This window comes from Narcine bancroftii, chromosome 6 (genome assembly GCF_036971445.1).
Source record: "Narcine bancroftii isolate sNarBan1 chromosome 6, sNarBan1.hap1, whole genome shotgun sequence".
Lineage (NCBI taxonomy): Eukaryota > Metazoa > Chordata > Chondrichthyes > Torpediniformes > Narcinidae > Narcine > Narcine bancroftii.
In genome coordinates, this window is record NC_091474.1 from 132,786,793 (window position 1) to 132,802,509 (window position 15,717).

Consider the following 15,717-nt stretch of genomic DNA (forward strand, 5'->3'; position numbering starts at 1 on the left):
AAGAATCAGACAACTACAGTAGAGGAGAAATTAGTGAGCTTGAAAACTGAGAGATCCACTGAATATGTTAATTTTTTACCTTAGTTTTGAAAGAGACATTTGGAGTGAATGGTCAATGTATGATGTTTAAAAATTCTGTAGTTTCTGGAATTCTTCCAGTGGATTAAAGTGGAGCTAATTAAATTTGGCTCTTCAAGAACTCGGGCATGACTCATTCGGTCATTTCATGTTTGTGGGAGAAATTGCTGAAATCTTTAAAAGGATGTAATTACATTGTAAAGAAATGAGCAGAGCTAACATAGATTTATGAAAGGAAATTTACTTTTCGCTCCTCAGCAGGAGTTCTTTGAGGACATGACTATTAGCAAAAAGTAGGAAGTAATGGATGTGGTGCATTTGGGTTTTATGGAAAGCATGTGATAAAGGTGAGCATTAAAACTTGGTCAAGTCAGAGCACCTGATCTTGGAAGTAATACACAGACATGGGTTGAAGACAGATTTCAAACTGGAAACAAAGAGCTTGAATGAACAGATCCTTCTCAGGGTGGCAGTTTAGGTTTTAGTTCTTCACAATCTGGATCATCAATTTAGCTGAGGGATCTACATGTTGAATTTTCAGGCTTACTAATGATATATATCATAGATGCAATTGAGTATGTCAAATGGGTTCAAGGTGAACTGGACAAGCTGAACAAGCGGGCAAGATAATGACAGTGGGATAGATATGTGCTATTTTTGACATTGGTGCATATAACAGAAAAAATTAGTCTTTGTTAAATGTTGGGAGATTAGGTGATGATGTTCAAATGGAGAAAGTGTGTTTGTACACGTTTTTGCCAATGCGCAGGTGAAGCAAGCAATTCGGAGAACAAATAATATATCCACTTTTATTCTCAGAGGAATTGAGTACAGGAATAAGGAATTTTGTGAACTTGTGTGGGACCTTCAGAGATTGCATCTGAAGGAGCAGAAACATTATATCCTTAGAGAAGAAAGGATATTTTACCATTAAGGGATTTAAGCAAATATTCACTGGACTGGTTCCAGGGAAGGTGAGTTTATTTAATCAGGGAAGACTGGGTACGGTGGATGAAGTGCTCAGGTCTGAATTGTTAGTAACCCTTTACTTCTTGTGGATGCAGCATAACCTGTTGAGTTTCCCCAGCACATTTGTGGATAGATGAACAGTTTTCTCCAGAGTGAAAAGAATGGGAGGAGATGTCCCTGAAACATAAATAACTCCACAGAATTTGACAGACAAGATAAGGGCCAGGTGTTTCCTTTGGCTGAGCAGTAGGGGGCAGAGTATCATAATGAGGGATGAGCCATTTGAGACTGAGATCAGGTTCCTTCACTCAAAAAGGTGATTAGCTTTTGGAGGGTTATGGAGGCTCAGTCATTGAGTTCTTACTGAATGGCAAAGCAAGCACAAGGGCTGAACACTAACTCTTGGTCTTGCTTCTATCCTCATGGTTGAAGCCATGCTCATGTTTCTACCTTCAGAGAAACCCCCACACCTGATCTCTGTGCAAACAAACCTACGTGAAGTTTTTCTCATTCATGTAAATTAGTCTCAACAACACAGCCAATGCTCCAGACACTTTCACTGACAATACCTGGACCTCTGAAAAGTAAAAGTGCATGGCCAAGGATGGATATAAAAGAGAAATTGAGAAAGAGTATGTAAATAACTGAAGAATTTTTCTTCATAGCTCTGCCAGCAGCACACTCAAATATGCTCAAGTCAAAAGCCTTATTTTTCTGACCATATCCAATTATTAAAAACAATTATACTTAGAGGAGAAATCACACAATGACCATATTAACCATATAACCATATAACCACTTACAGCACAGAACAGGCTAGTTCGGCCCTACTAATCCATGCCGTAACAAATCCCCACCCAAGGATTTTTGGATTAAAAAGGCTAATCCAATCACATCCATACAAGATTTGTGAAAATTATTTTCACTAAATTGAGAACATTCCACTGGGAATTTGAAGTTATTAAAGCTCTCCAAGCTCCAACTTTGCAACTGCTGGCACCACTTGTCTATCATAGATTCTGTAAGTTATTGAGCTGAACCTCACTCTATAAACCTTCATTTAAGCTATTATGTTAGAGGTTACTTACAGAATGCAGCTTTTATTGGTGATTCCAGCAAGACTCTTGTGGAAGAGAGCAACTACTCATCTTCAATCTACAATTAAGCTCTGCCATATGATTCTCCAAATAATCTGCACACAACTTAGAATATGTTTGAATTGTTATCTCTCCCTTCCATCCTGCACTAATCCCTCATGTTCCTCAACTGATTTCAACAGTTGACGAGCAATTGTGGTCAGGTGACCTTCGCATCACTATCGAAGTGAGGGACTATGGAATGGAGCTGTCACCATCAGAGTGGGCTGAGTCAAAGTGGTAAGGCTTTGGCTCAGGACTCCTCGGTGAGAAGAGGCTGAGGAGGGGTATAGGAGTTGAAGTAAGAAAGGACCCCATATTTGTGGAACAAAAAGGATTCAGCAGGTAGGCACAGGTAAGGGCAGGTTTTATATATCATATTTTTTTCCTCTAATCATAGTCAGTGGGAATGGCAGCCAAGGGAATAGAATGCTCCTCTTGCAGAATGTGGGTCATCAGGAAAGTAATGAGAATTTCTGCTGACTTCATCTGCGAGAAGTGTCTCCAGCTGCAGCTCCTGATACAGTTAAGGAATTGGAGCTAGAATTGAATGAACTGGATGAACTCTGAATCATTTGGGAGGCAGAAGGTGTGATAGACTGGAGTTACAGGGACACTATTGCACCTTGGAGGCAGAAGGAGGGTAGATGGGTGACTGTCAGGAGAGGGAAAGGGACCAGGCAGCCAATGAAGGGCACTGTTGTGGCTTTACCCCTCAATAGCAAGTATACCATTTTGGATACTGAAGAGGAAGACGTCCTTCCAGGTACAAGCCATGGCAATCAGGTTCTGGCATGGAGGCTGCTCCTGTGACTAAGAAGGAAAGGGAGGAGAAGAGGCAAGCTGTAGTGATAGGGGATTCAATAGTTAGGGGGGCAGATAAGAGGTTCTGTAGAAGAGATCTAGTTTCCCAGATAGTATGTTGCATCCCTGGTGCTAGGGCCTGAGATAACTTAGATCAAGTTCACGGCATTCCTAGGAGGGAGGGTGAGCAGCGAGATATCCTAGTCCATTTAGGGACCAATGACGTGGGTAGGAAAGGTAATGAAGTCCAGCAAGGAGAGTTTTGGGAGATAGGGGCTAGATTGAAGGGCAGCATCTCCATGGTTGTAATCTCAGGATGGCTACGCATGGCATGTGCTAGAGAGATTAGAACAAGGGGGATAATTAATCTTAACATGTGACTAAAGACATGGTGCAGGAGTGAGGGCTTCATGTTTCTGGGTTATTGGGCTCTATTCCAGGGAAGGTGGGACCTGTTCCGATGGGACAGTTTGCATCTGACTGGAGAGGGACCAATATCCTTGTGGGAAGGTTTGCTAGTGCTGCATTGGGGCTTTTAAACTAGATTTACAGGGGGGGGGGGTGGAACTAGAGTGCCAAAGCAGTTAGAGGAGAGGAGGAAAGAAAAAGATTATGTGAAAATTGTATGTAACATTAGAAGTCAACTGATTGTACATGATGGAAAAGGTCTCAGGTGCATCTATTTCAATGCAAGGAGTATTGTAGGAAAGACAGGTGAGCTTAGAATGTGGATTGGTACGTGAAATTATGACATTATGGCCATTAGTGAAACTTGGTTGCAAGAAGGGCAGAGCTGGTAACTCAATGTTCTGGGCCTCTGTTGCTTCAAATGTTATACAAGAGTGCGGGGGGTGGAGGTTTGGGGAGATGAAAGGGGAAGTAGTAGCATTGCTCATAAGGAAAATATCACAGTTGTGCTCAGGCAGGACAGACCAGAGGGCTCGTCGATTGAGGCTATACGCATGGAGATGAGGAATGGGAAAGGTATGACCACACTCATGGGATTGTATTATACACGGCCCCAATAGTCAACAAGAATTGGAGAGCAAATCTGTACAGAGATAGCAAATAGCTGCAGGAAACAATGCTGTGATAGTAGGAGATTTTAACTTTCCACATATTGACTGGAACACCCATACTGTAAAAGAACTGGATGGCTTAGAGTTTGTCAAAAGTGATCAGAAAAGTTTTCTAAAACAATATCTTCTTCTTTGGCTTGGCTTCGCGGACGAAGATTTATGGAGGGGTAATGTCCACGTCAGCTGCAGGCTCGTTTGTGGCTGACATGTCCAATGCGGGACAGGCAGACACGGTTGCAGCGGTTGCAGGGGAAAATTGGTTGGTTGGGGTTGGGTGTTGGGTTTTTCCTCCTTTGTCTTTTGTCAGTGAGGTGGGCTCTGCGGTCTTCTTCAAAGGAGGTTGCTTCCCGCTGAACTGTGAGGCGCCAAGAAGCACGGTTTGAGGCAATATCAGCCCACTGGTGGTGGTCGATGTAGCAGGCACCAAGAGATTTCTTTAGGCAGTCCTTGTACCTCTTCTTTGGTGCACCTCTGTCATGGTGGCCAGTGGAGAGCTCGCCATATAACATGATCTTGGGAAGGCAATGGTCCTCCATTTTGGAGACGTGACCTACCAGCGCAGTTGGATCTTCAGCAGCGTGGATTCGATGCTGTTGGCCTCTGCCATCTCGAGTACTTCGATGTTAGGGATGAAGTGGCTCCAATGAATGTTGAGGATGGAGCGGAGTCAACGCTGGTGGAAGCGTTCTAGGAGCTGTGGGTGATGCCGGTAGAGGACCCATGATTCAGAGCCGAACAGGAGTGTGGGTATGACAACGGCTCTGTATATGCTAATCTTTGTGAGGTTTTTCAGTTGGTTGTTTTTCCAGACTCTTTTGTGTAGTCTTCCAAAGGCGCTATTTGCCTTGGCGAGACTGTTGTCTATCTCATTGTCGATTCTTGCATCCGATGAAATGGTGCAGCGGAGATAGGTAAACTGGTTGACCGTTTTGAGTTTTGTGTGCCCGATGGAGATGTGGGGGGGATGGTAGTCATTGTGGGGAGCTGGCTGATGGAGGACCTCAGTTTTCTTCAGGCTGACTTCCAGGCCAAACATTTTGGCAGTTTCCGCAAAACAGGACGTCAAGCCCTGAAGAGCTGGCTCTGAATGGGCAACTAAAGCGGCATCGTCTGCAAAGAGTAGTTCACGGACAAGTTGCTCTTGTGTCTTGGTGTGAACTTGCAGGCACCTCAGATTGAAGAGACTGCCATCTGTGCGATACCGGATGTAAACAGCGTCTTCATTGTTGAGGTACCAACTAGCGAGAGTGTAATACTGGATCTCCCATGAGGTAACAAGACAGGAACTGAGCTGCTTCATAATAATTTTGAAAATTAGGTAACTGCAATCCACCTAATGCATATTTCCATGTAAGTTTATGCAAAGCTACTCGTGAAAATTTTCCTTTCCATAAAACTCCCGCACTGCTCTATTCAGATCCTGAAAAAAAACCCTTTGAAAGTAAACATGGTATCGACTGAAACAAATATTGAATTTGAGGAAAAATATTCATTTTAATGCAATTTACTCGACCAATTAATGTTAATGGCAAATCTTTCTATTTAGTCAAATCCATTTGAATCCTTTTTAATAAAGGAATATAATTTAATTTATATAAAGATTGATAATCTGAATTTACTACCACCCCTAAATATTTAATTCTATCTGACCACTTTAATTTTATAATACTTTTATATTCTGAATAATCTCCATCCCCAACTGGCAGTATTTCACTCTTATCCCAATTTACTTCATATCCAGACAACTCCCCAAATTTTAACAAAAATTCTTGTAAATATTTCAAAGATTGTTGCAGTTCTGTCAAATATACCAACACATCATCTGCAAACAAATTAATCTTATATTCATCATCCACAATTTTCATTCCTTTCATCTTATTGTTCGGTCGTATTGTCTGAGCTAATGGTTCGATAGCCAATGCAAATAAGGCTAGTGACAATGGACAACCTTTTCGAGTGATTGCATTAATTTAAATGGCCACATTTCTTCACCACCCAAGCAACTGAGTTTGTATATAAAGCCTTAACCCAACCAATAAAATAAGGGCCAAAATTAAACTTCCCTAACACCTTAAATAAAAAATTCCACTGAACCCTATCAAAGGCTTTTTCCACATCCAGTTGGATTGCTGTCTAAATGCATTGACCAATGTTATCAATCTGAGGATATTATCAGATACATTTCTATTTTTGATCTGTATGTATCAACTGAGGTAAATATTTGGAAAGTTTATTCGCTAACACCTTCGCTATAATTTTATAATTTACATTTAATAAGGAAATAGAAGACACTTTCAACAGCTACCTATCTTTCTTAGGAATCACAGTAATTATAGCACTCGAACAAGATTCTGGTAACAACTGCTCCTCAGTTACTTGCTGCAATACATCTCCAAATACAGAAGATAAATCTTCATAAAATACTTCATAAAATTCAACTGAGAATCCATCATCTCCTGGCGACTTTCCATTCAGCATCTCCGGTATAGCCTCTTTAATCTCAAAATTCGTGAATGGAGCTTCCAATTCTTTAACCTCTTCCTCCCCTAAAACAGGTAAATTTAATTTAGAATAAATAAGATTCAATAGAACCAGTGTCCTGCTTTTCCTCAGAAGTATATAATTTCTGGTAAAATGAATAAAATTGGTCATTAATTTCCAGAGGTTTATAGGCAATTCTTTTCAACAGCATTAATAGTTCAGGATGTGTGTTCTGTTTTTAACTGCCATGATAGAACCTTATGAGCTCTCTCACCCAATTCATAATAACGTTGCTTAGATCGATAAATTAAACGCTCATACTGATAAGTTTGTAATATATTATAATGTAATTTCAACTTCATTAAAGCAGCTTTTTTAAAAATCTTCTGTAACATCTTTCTGAAATTCCTTTTCCAACTCAGTAATTTGTTTCTCCAATGTTAAACTTTCCGCCACATACTGCTTTTTAACTTTCGTAGTATAGCTAATAATTTGCCCTCGTAAATATGCTTTCAAAGCATCCCACAGTATAAAATTACTACGTACTGAATTGACATTCTCAGCCAGAAACAAAGTAATCTGCTCCTTAATAAAAGTAATAAACTTTGGTTTCTTCAATAACATTGTATTGAACCTCCATCTATAAGATGATTGCACCACTTCTGGACTTACACAGGAGAAAAATAACATGGAATGGTCCGATATAACCTGACTTTTATATTCAACCTGTAGTGTTCTACCCTGTAAATGCACCGAAACCAAGAAAAAGTCTATTCTAGAAAATGAATCATGTCTAGATGAATGAAAAAAGTCTTTCTCTGTAGGGTTTACTCTCCTCCAAATATCAACCAAATCCAGGTCTTTCATCAAAGCTCCTATTTGTAATGCCACCTTTGATTTCCTCATACTTTTTGGAGATCTATCCAATAAAGGATCCAAAACACAATTAAAATCTCCACCGACCAAAATATTATTATTGGTCTGATTAAGCTATAAAAAAAGCCTCTGACATGAAGCGTTCATCATCTACATTGGGTGCCTAAATATTTAACAAAGTCCATGATTCAGCAAAAATTTTACAGTTAACTATCAAAACCCTCCCAGCATTTCCCTCAAACGATTCCAATTCAAATGGTAATTTCTTATGAATTAAAATCGCAACACCCCTTGCCTTAGAATTAAAAGAAGCGGAGAACACATGACCAATCCACTCTCTCTTCAATTTCAAATCCTCTTTTCCGGTCAAATGTGTTTCTTGCAAAAAAGCAATATGAACTTTCATTTTTTATTATATAGGCCAAAACTCGTTTGCACTTAATTGGGTTATTCAAACCCTGAACATTAAATTTTTCAAAATTCAAATTAGTCATTTCTTAATCTAATAATATATTTCACTACTGTAAAATAATGCTCCCCTTCTAATTCCCTTAATATTCTAATCCCCCCTACATAAAAACTCCCCAAAAAAGAAAAGAAATTAAAACAATCCCAAAACAAACTACTAAAAAGTAGTAGCCCCCTAAAAATCTGGGTGTGGTAAAACTAAAGGTCTCAGTGTCATCCACCCCCCCAGTCAGACTTTCACAAAGTATTTAGACAAAAACAGTCCACCCAGTGATTCCAGTCCCAGTGATTGTTCCGGGTCCTCAATAGCAAGAAGACTGCGTCAATTCAACTTTTTTCCCATTCTTTCCATTCTTCCCACTTCCATTGCCATTTACCCTCCTTTTAGGTGATGATATTGGCAATCATCTATTTCCTTGTAAATCTGGCAATAAATTAGCAAAGATTAATGCATCATGATCATTTTCAAAAATTTGAGATTGAAAATTCCCATAAAAACTTTCAATATTGCCAGATAACGAAAGGCAAATTTATATCCTTTCGCCACAATACCTCTTTAGCTGAATTAAATTCTCGGCACCTTCTAATCATTTCTTGACTCAAATCTGCATAAAAAAACACCCTGTTATTTTGAACCATCATTGGAGTCTGATTTTGCCGCGCCTTCTGCACCGCCATTTGCAATATCATTTCTCTATCCTGATATTTCAAATAATGAATCAAAACTGCTCGTGGTGATTGGCCTGGAAATGGTTTATTCCTTAATTCTCTGTGTGCCTGATCTAACTCCAGACCATCCGGAAAGAATTCCTTGACCAAGACCTCAGGAATCCATTTCTTAAAAAACTTTACCGGATCAGAACCTTCTATATCTTCTGGAAGACCTACTATTTTTATATTATTTCTTCAACTTTGATTTTCTAATGTATCAATCTTCTTCAATAATTCCTTCTTCTGAATCCCCCAATCCACAAAAGAATCCTCCACTTTTTCAATTTTTTCTCTATTACGCTCTACTTGATTCAAACATTCAAAAAAACCTTCTTCAATTTTAAAAAAAATTATTCTGTTCAGTATCTACTGTTTTTATACATCAACTAACATCACTTTTAATTACAGTCAAATCTTTCTTCAAAGAAGTCATCCCTTCACACATGTTATTCATTTTAGTTTTCACTTCCGTAAATCCTTGGTTTATCTGAGTAGACATCTGCAGTGACATGTTTTCCATTTGATGAGCGATCCCTTCCAAGATTGTAAACAATGAATCCAGTTGGGCAATAGTGGAATTGTCTTGTATATCTGAAGTTGAGATACACCAGTTTATATTTAAGTGGAATGGGAATTTATTGCAGGAATGTAATATGCTGGTACTAAAACATTTGCTCAGGATATGGGTTAAAGAAAATATGGTTTTAGGATCAAAGGGTAAATTATCAATCCAAACCCCATTATATCATAATCAGCTTATTTTTTTTTCAATGTTTAATAATCATTGAAAAGATGGAATTCTAAGGGTATTAAGATAGTTCAGGACTGTTTTGAAGAAGGCCAGTTTCTTTCCTTTAATCGACTGAGGGAGAAATTTGATATATCTGTAAACACTTCATTTGTGTATTATCAACTTAGAGCTTTGATAAAATATAATTATGGTAAAGAGATGAATCTACCCATGTTGACAAAATTTGAGTCTTTGATTTTCTCTGTACCTAAGAAAGGTTATATTTCGGGTATGTACCAGTTGTTACAAGATGCGATGGATAAATCGGATTGAGAGAAATCTAGACTTAAATGGGAAAGTGGTTTAACTTATATTTTTCCTAAAGATAATTGGGAGGCTATGTGCCATGATAGTGTAACTAAAATGACAAATGTACGATATGGAATGGTTAATTATAATGTTTTGCATCAGTTATATTTGACTCCAGAGAAATTAAAAAAATATCAGTTTAGTAATTCAGATTCTTGTTTTAGATGTGGATTATGTATTGGAACTTTTTTACATGCTGTCTAGTCTTGTGTACAACTGTTTTGAGAAGGAATTAGATTGGTTTTGGAAAAATTATTTAACATTAAATTGCCATTAGACCCATCGATTTTTTTTGTTGGGATATATGGTTTCTTTGAAAGGACCAGGGTTGGATAAATTTCAAATTGCATTTGTACGTCTAGTGCTGTCTGTAGCACGAAAATATGTAGCTAGTACTTGGAAAGATAATGTGGAGATTAACATAATACGCTGGCATAATGAGTTGAGAACTTGTATTACCATGGAAAAAAATTAATGTAATTTACAGGATAATTATTCATTTTTTGTTAAAACGTGGTCTCCTTATTTGTAGTATATGAATTTGGAAATACTTTGAAATATTCTTTATATTAACTGTATTGTTTTTATATTTGGCTCCCCTTAAGGGAGCTGGCTGAAGGGTTGGGAGGGTGGGTGGGTTTTTTTAATATATAAAAATTTGTTCTTCAATTTCCTTTGTTATGTTTAGCTGTATTTTGATTAAAGTCTTTAAATAAAGTTTTTTATAAAAAAGGTAACAAGACAGGACAGGTAACAGAAGTATGCGTAGGGGAATGTTTTGGGTCCAGTGATCATAATGCCATTAATTTCGTTAATTATGGAGAAGGATAGGTCTGGGCCTCACGTTGACATTCTAAATTGGAGAAAGGCCAATTTTGAGGAAATGAGAAAGGACATGGAATGCGTAGATTGGGATAAGTTGCTTTCGGGCAAGGATGTGCAAAATAAGTGGAGGACCTTCAAAGGTGAAATTTTGAGAGTATAGAGTTTGTATGTTCATGTTAGGATGAAAGGCAAAATTATTAGGCATGGGGAACCTTGGTTTTCAAGGGATATTGTGGATCTGGCTTGGAAGAAGAGCATTTTATAACAGATATAGGCAACTTGGAGTAAATGAGGTACTTGAGGAGTATAGAAAATGCAAGAAAAACCTCAAGAAAGAAACAGGAAGGAAGGCTTTGGTCGACAATGTGAATGAAAATCCCAAGGGTTTCTACAGGTATATTAAGAGAAAAAGGATGGTAAGAACAAAATTGCTCCCCTCAAGGCTCAGAGTGGTTGGCTATGTATGGAGCCAAAGAGATGGGGGAGATCTTAATTATTTTTTATCATCAGTATTCACACAAGAAACAGGCAGAGAGACATGGTAAGTAAGGAAAACAAGCAGTGAGATCTTGCTGTCTGAAAGTAAAGGGGTGGATAAATTGTCAGGGCCTGACAAGATATTCCCTTGGACATTGAGGGAGGTCAGTGCTGAAATTGCAGGGGCTCTGGCAGAAAGATTTAAGATGTCCTTAGCCACAGGTGTGGTGCTGGAGGATTGGAGGGGAGCTTGCATTGTTCCATTGTTTAAAAAAGGCTCCAAAAGTAACGCTGGAAATAATAACCTGACGTCAGTAGTAGGTAAATTATTGGAGGATGGCAATGTTACTCTGGGTCAATCCAGGATTAATGAGACATTCAGGAATCTTTGTATTCCTGACTTTACTCTTATGAATTTAAAAATGGAAATAGTTTGAAGGAGAATTTTTAAAATTGTTTAAACATTCCCATGCCTTCTCCAGAAAACAAAATGACATAAGATGAACCTATATCACAAACAGAGATAACTGAGGGGCCATCACATCATGTGGTAAAGTCATAAAGTGAAAATCTGACTCTATCAGGAACTAGTTTAAAAAGTGCTAAATAAACCAAGTCCTCTAAAGCAAAACAGTAGAAAACTGCTCAAGAACTATTTTATAATAATCTGAGGATGTCACCTAAGAAAGGAAAGAATGGGATTGGCCCATCGGGAACTCAACGAGAATATCGACAAGAGCAAGAAAGGAGGCTGACTGCTTCGATGGATCCAGGACTTGGGATAAGAGCTCCTCCACAGGTCAGTTGGGCCTCTACAGGGATTGTTAGATACTCCACAGTGCCATCACAACTGCTTCTGCAGGGAGATGGCGTCGATGAAAGAGGTGTTGAAATGTGCATGCATGGGAAGACGCACATGTGCAGGTCAGACTGGCTCCAACTATCAACTCTTACAACCAGAAGAAGTTATTTATCTAAATCACAGGCCAGTGATGAAGATGGAGAGAAGGAAGAAGATCAAGAGTAAGTAGAAATAAAGCAAGTAAAAGTTTCCAAAGACAAAGATAGGAAACTTCAACTGCAAGAAGATAACAGCACAAATGCTCAATTATTAAGAGCTGAAAGAAATGAGAGCAAAAATAAAAAACGAAGAGATGAAAAGATACTTTGCTATTGTGAATTTAATGCAAAATAAATTGGATAGTGCGGATCATCGAGTTAAAACTGTAGTAACTGGTATGAAGGAGATACAGGACAGAATAGGGAAGATGGAATATGCGTCCAACACATGGTTATTGAAAAGAAGCACCTTTGGAAAAAAATAGACAGATTAGAAAACTTTTGTAGAAGAAACAATATTAAAATTGTTGGCCTTAAAGAAGGTGAGGAAGGTGATGATCAGATAAGATTTTTTCAATGATGGATTTCAAAGGAATAAATTGGATAGTGTGGATAATAGAGTTAAAACTGTAGTAACTGGTGTGAAGGAGATACAGGACAGAATAGGGAAAATGGAATATGCGTCCAACACATGGTTATTGAAAAGAAGCACCTTTGGAAAAAAATAGATAAAAAAACAGAGGAGATAAATTTCAAGAAATTATTGAGATTAAAAGGGCACATAGAGCTTTGACACCTTGGCCATGACCAGATCGGAGACTAAGATCTATATTGATAAAATGCCTTTGTATCAAGATAGATACAAAATATTAGCATGAGCAGCACAAGGAGCTTAGAGCAAGGGAAGGTCCATTGGAATCGCATGGAAATAAGACCTTTTCCTATCCTGATATAAGTTTGGTGTTGTTCAAGAGAAGAAAAGAGTTTAACATGCTGAAGTGTGCATTATGGCAAAAAGATTACAGATTTGTCCTGTGTCAACCTGCCACTTTGAAGATCTTTCTGCAAGGAGGAGAGAACAAGTTCTTCACAGACTATGCCCATGCAGAGGAATTTGTGGACACACTGCCAGTTAATCAGCAGGTAGCAACATGAAAATGTTTTGATTAATGAAGAGTGGTGTTACGAGCCCAAAACCCAGCAGAAATAGATATTCACCAAGACAAATGCTCACTTAAACAAAATTTGCTGTTAATTATATTTAAACTTGTAAACTTTAACTTATTACTATTAACTTAACCTAACTTAACCCCCTTCTAAGTGCACATGCATGTCATGTGTGTGTAAGTTTAGAAAAGTTCTTTAATTCACAGTCCCATCTCACTTCACCACTCCTCCAAGTTCACTGGTACCAGGCAATTCTTATACAGGGCACAGAATTTAACATTTATGAATTTCACCAGGCTTTGGTGCTTAAAAGGTAAATGGTTACCACTCAGGAAGGTTCTTGTCAGTTTTCAGAGAGAGATTTGTGATTTGCTGGACACAAACTGATCCCTTTTAATCAGCTACGTCAGTATCTTGCCAAAGAAATTTGCTCCATCAGGGTTTTGAAGATGATAACTTCTTTCTTTCAGGTCATCATGGAGTTCCTTTTTGTTTATCTTATTTCAAGTGAAACATTAGGCAGCCAGTCCTCTCTTCTTGTATGAACCACAAGGGCTTTGACCAGGCTGAACTAAGCACTCACAACCCACCTTCAAAATGGGATTTCCACAAGCTTGCCAGCTTGTCATGTTCCAGTTGCAGTTCCTGCTGCTGAACTCTAGCACTGAAAAACTCTGTCTCTCAAAGAAAAACCTGTTTAACTTTCACTGCTTGCAAAACTACATGACCTCCTTAGAACAGCCAACTTCACTGAGACAGCCAGTGGCTCCAATGAGTTATTTCATCTGTTGCTTTTTAAAACAAAAATTAATTAGTGAAGTCGTTTGGGCACTCTTCAAAGGTTTTGCAAAGGCACTCAGAGCCACCTTGTCTAGCTTGCACAGAGCTCCAGTTTTTTTAAAATGAGATCTGTTTTGAAGTGTTTGTATGTGACCTACACTATAAAACCTGCCCCAATTTATCTCCCAAAATCACATCTATTTACAATATAAAACACAACATCTTCTGTCACAGTGGTCCAGTTTTTAAAAAAATGTAAATGAAAGATGAACATATATGGCATCATCTGGGGGGGGGGGGTTGACGTTATATGGACTGACTACTATCAAGTCATGTGTGTATTTGTGGCAAATGCGGCAACCCGTAAAATGAAGATGAGGTAATGTTGCATATTATTTAAGCAATATTAATAGGTTTTCTGGTTATTTCTAATTTTTATTTTTTTTATTATTGTTATTATTGTACATTGATTATGTATAATTCTTTCTTCTTTTTCTTACCTAGATTGCTGAGGAGGACATCCCTTAACACAGTAGATGACAAATAATTGAATTGTCGAGGAGGTGCAAGGAGAGAAGTGGAGGGGAAGTATCAGTAGACATGGATTAAATTAAATATCAATGAGTAACACACTGAGTTTTCTCAGTTTTAATGTTAATGGGATAAACAGACAAATGAAGAGGAAAAGAATACCCTCACATATAAAAAAAATTAGAGTAGATATACGATTTTTGCAGGAGATTTATTGAATTGAAACAGAGCATCAAAAGTTAAAAAGTAACAGGGAGGTGCATGTCACAGCTTCTTTGTTTAACTCAAAAGCAAGGGAGGTGGCAATTTTGATAAAGAGGACACTTCTGGTCAACATACAAAATATGGTAATTGACCCTGCAGGGAGATGTTATTGTAAATTGTCAATTTTTCAGAGGTGTGGACTCTTATGAATATATGCACTCCAAGACTGGATGATGAAAAATTTATACAAGAAACATATCTTAACTTGGCAAAAGCACATGAAAATACATTAATAGGTGAAGATTTTAACTTTTGTTCAGACCCAGTCTTAGATAGATCAACAAGAGTCCTAACAAGGGCAAAGGCAGCGAAAGCAACTTTGACGTTAATGAAAGACTTCACTCTAATATACGCATGGAGAAGAATCCATCCAAGAGAGAGAGAGAGAGATATTATTCATTTTATTCAAATAGACATGACTCTTATTCGAGAATAGATTTATTCTTAATAACAGCACATCTCCAAGGTAAAATTAAATTAGTTGATTATAAAGCAAGAATTTTATTGGATCATTCTCCTTTGTTAATGACAGTTACAATGTCGAATAAACAAGAATTACTTTATAAATGGAGATTTAACTCAATACTATTAAAAATACAAGACCTTTGTGATTCTTTAGAAAGCAAATTCAAATTTATTTTGAGACTAATTCTAATTTGATTAATTATAAATTTATTTTATGGGATGCGATGAAAGCATTCTTAAGAGGACAAATTATGTTATACTTCTAAAATTAAGAAGGATTAAATGAAAGAGGTAGAACAACTCGAAAAAGAGATAATATATTTAGAAAAAGATTTGGAAAGGTGGACTTCTGAAGAGAAACAAAGACAAATTAATAAGAAACTTTAATATAATACATTTTAAACATATCGAACAGAGAAAGCAATAATGAGAACTAAACAGAGAAACTATTCTGTATCTGAGGGGGCTAATAAGGTCTCTCCTGGCAGTTGAAATCAGAGCAAGAATGATTAATGCAATTAAGATGGATTTGAATGTAACTACTTACAAAACTCAAGAAATAATTAAGCTTTTAAGCAATTTTATTCTAAGTTATATCAATTGGAGTCACAAAAGATGATAATAAGATACAAGACTTTTTGTCACAAATAAGGTTACTAAGGTTAAG

General features: G+C 37.6%; 1 long non-coding RNA gene across 1 annotated transcript in view; it reads left to right on the forward strand.

Moving 5' to 3' along the window:
- The window catches only part of LOC138737598 (uncharacterized), a 66,052-nt gene extending 51,673 nt beyond the window's left edge, over nucleotides 1–14,379 (forward strand). Inside the window, exon 3 of the long non-coding RNA XR_011341048.1 lies at nucleotides 14,295–14,379. This is a non-coding gene — a long non-coding RNA (uncharacterized lncRNA). The remainder of the gene's footprint in view (nucleotides 1–14,294) is intronic.
- The last annotated feature ends 1,338 nt before the right edge of the window (nucleotides 14,380–15,717 follow it).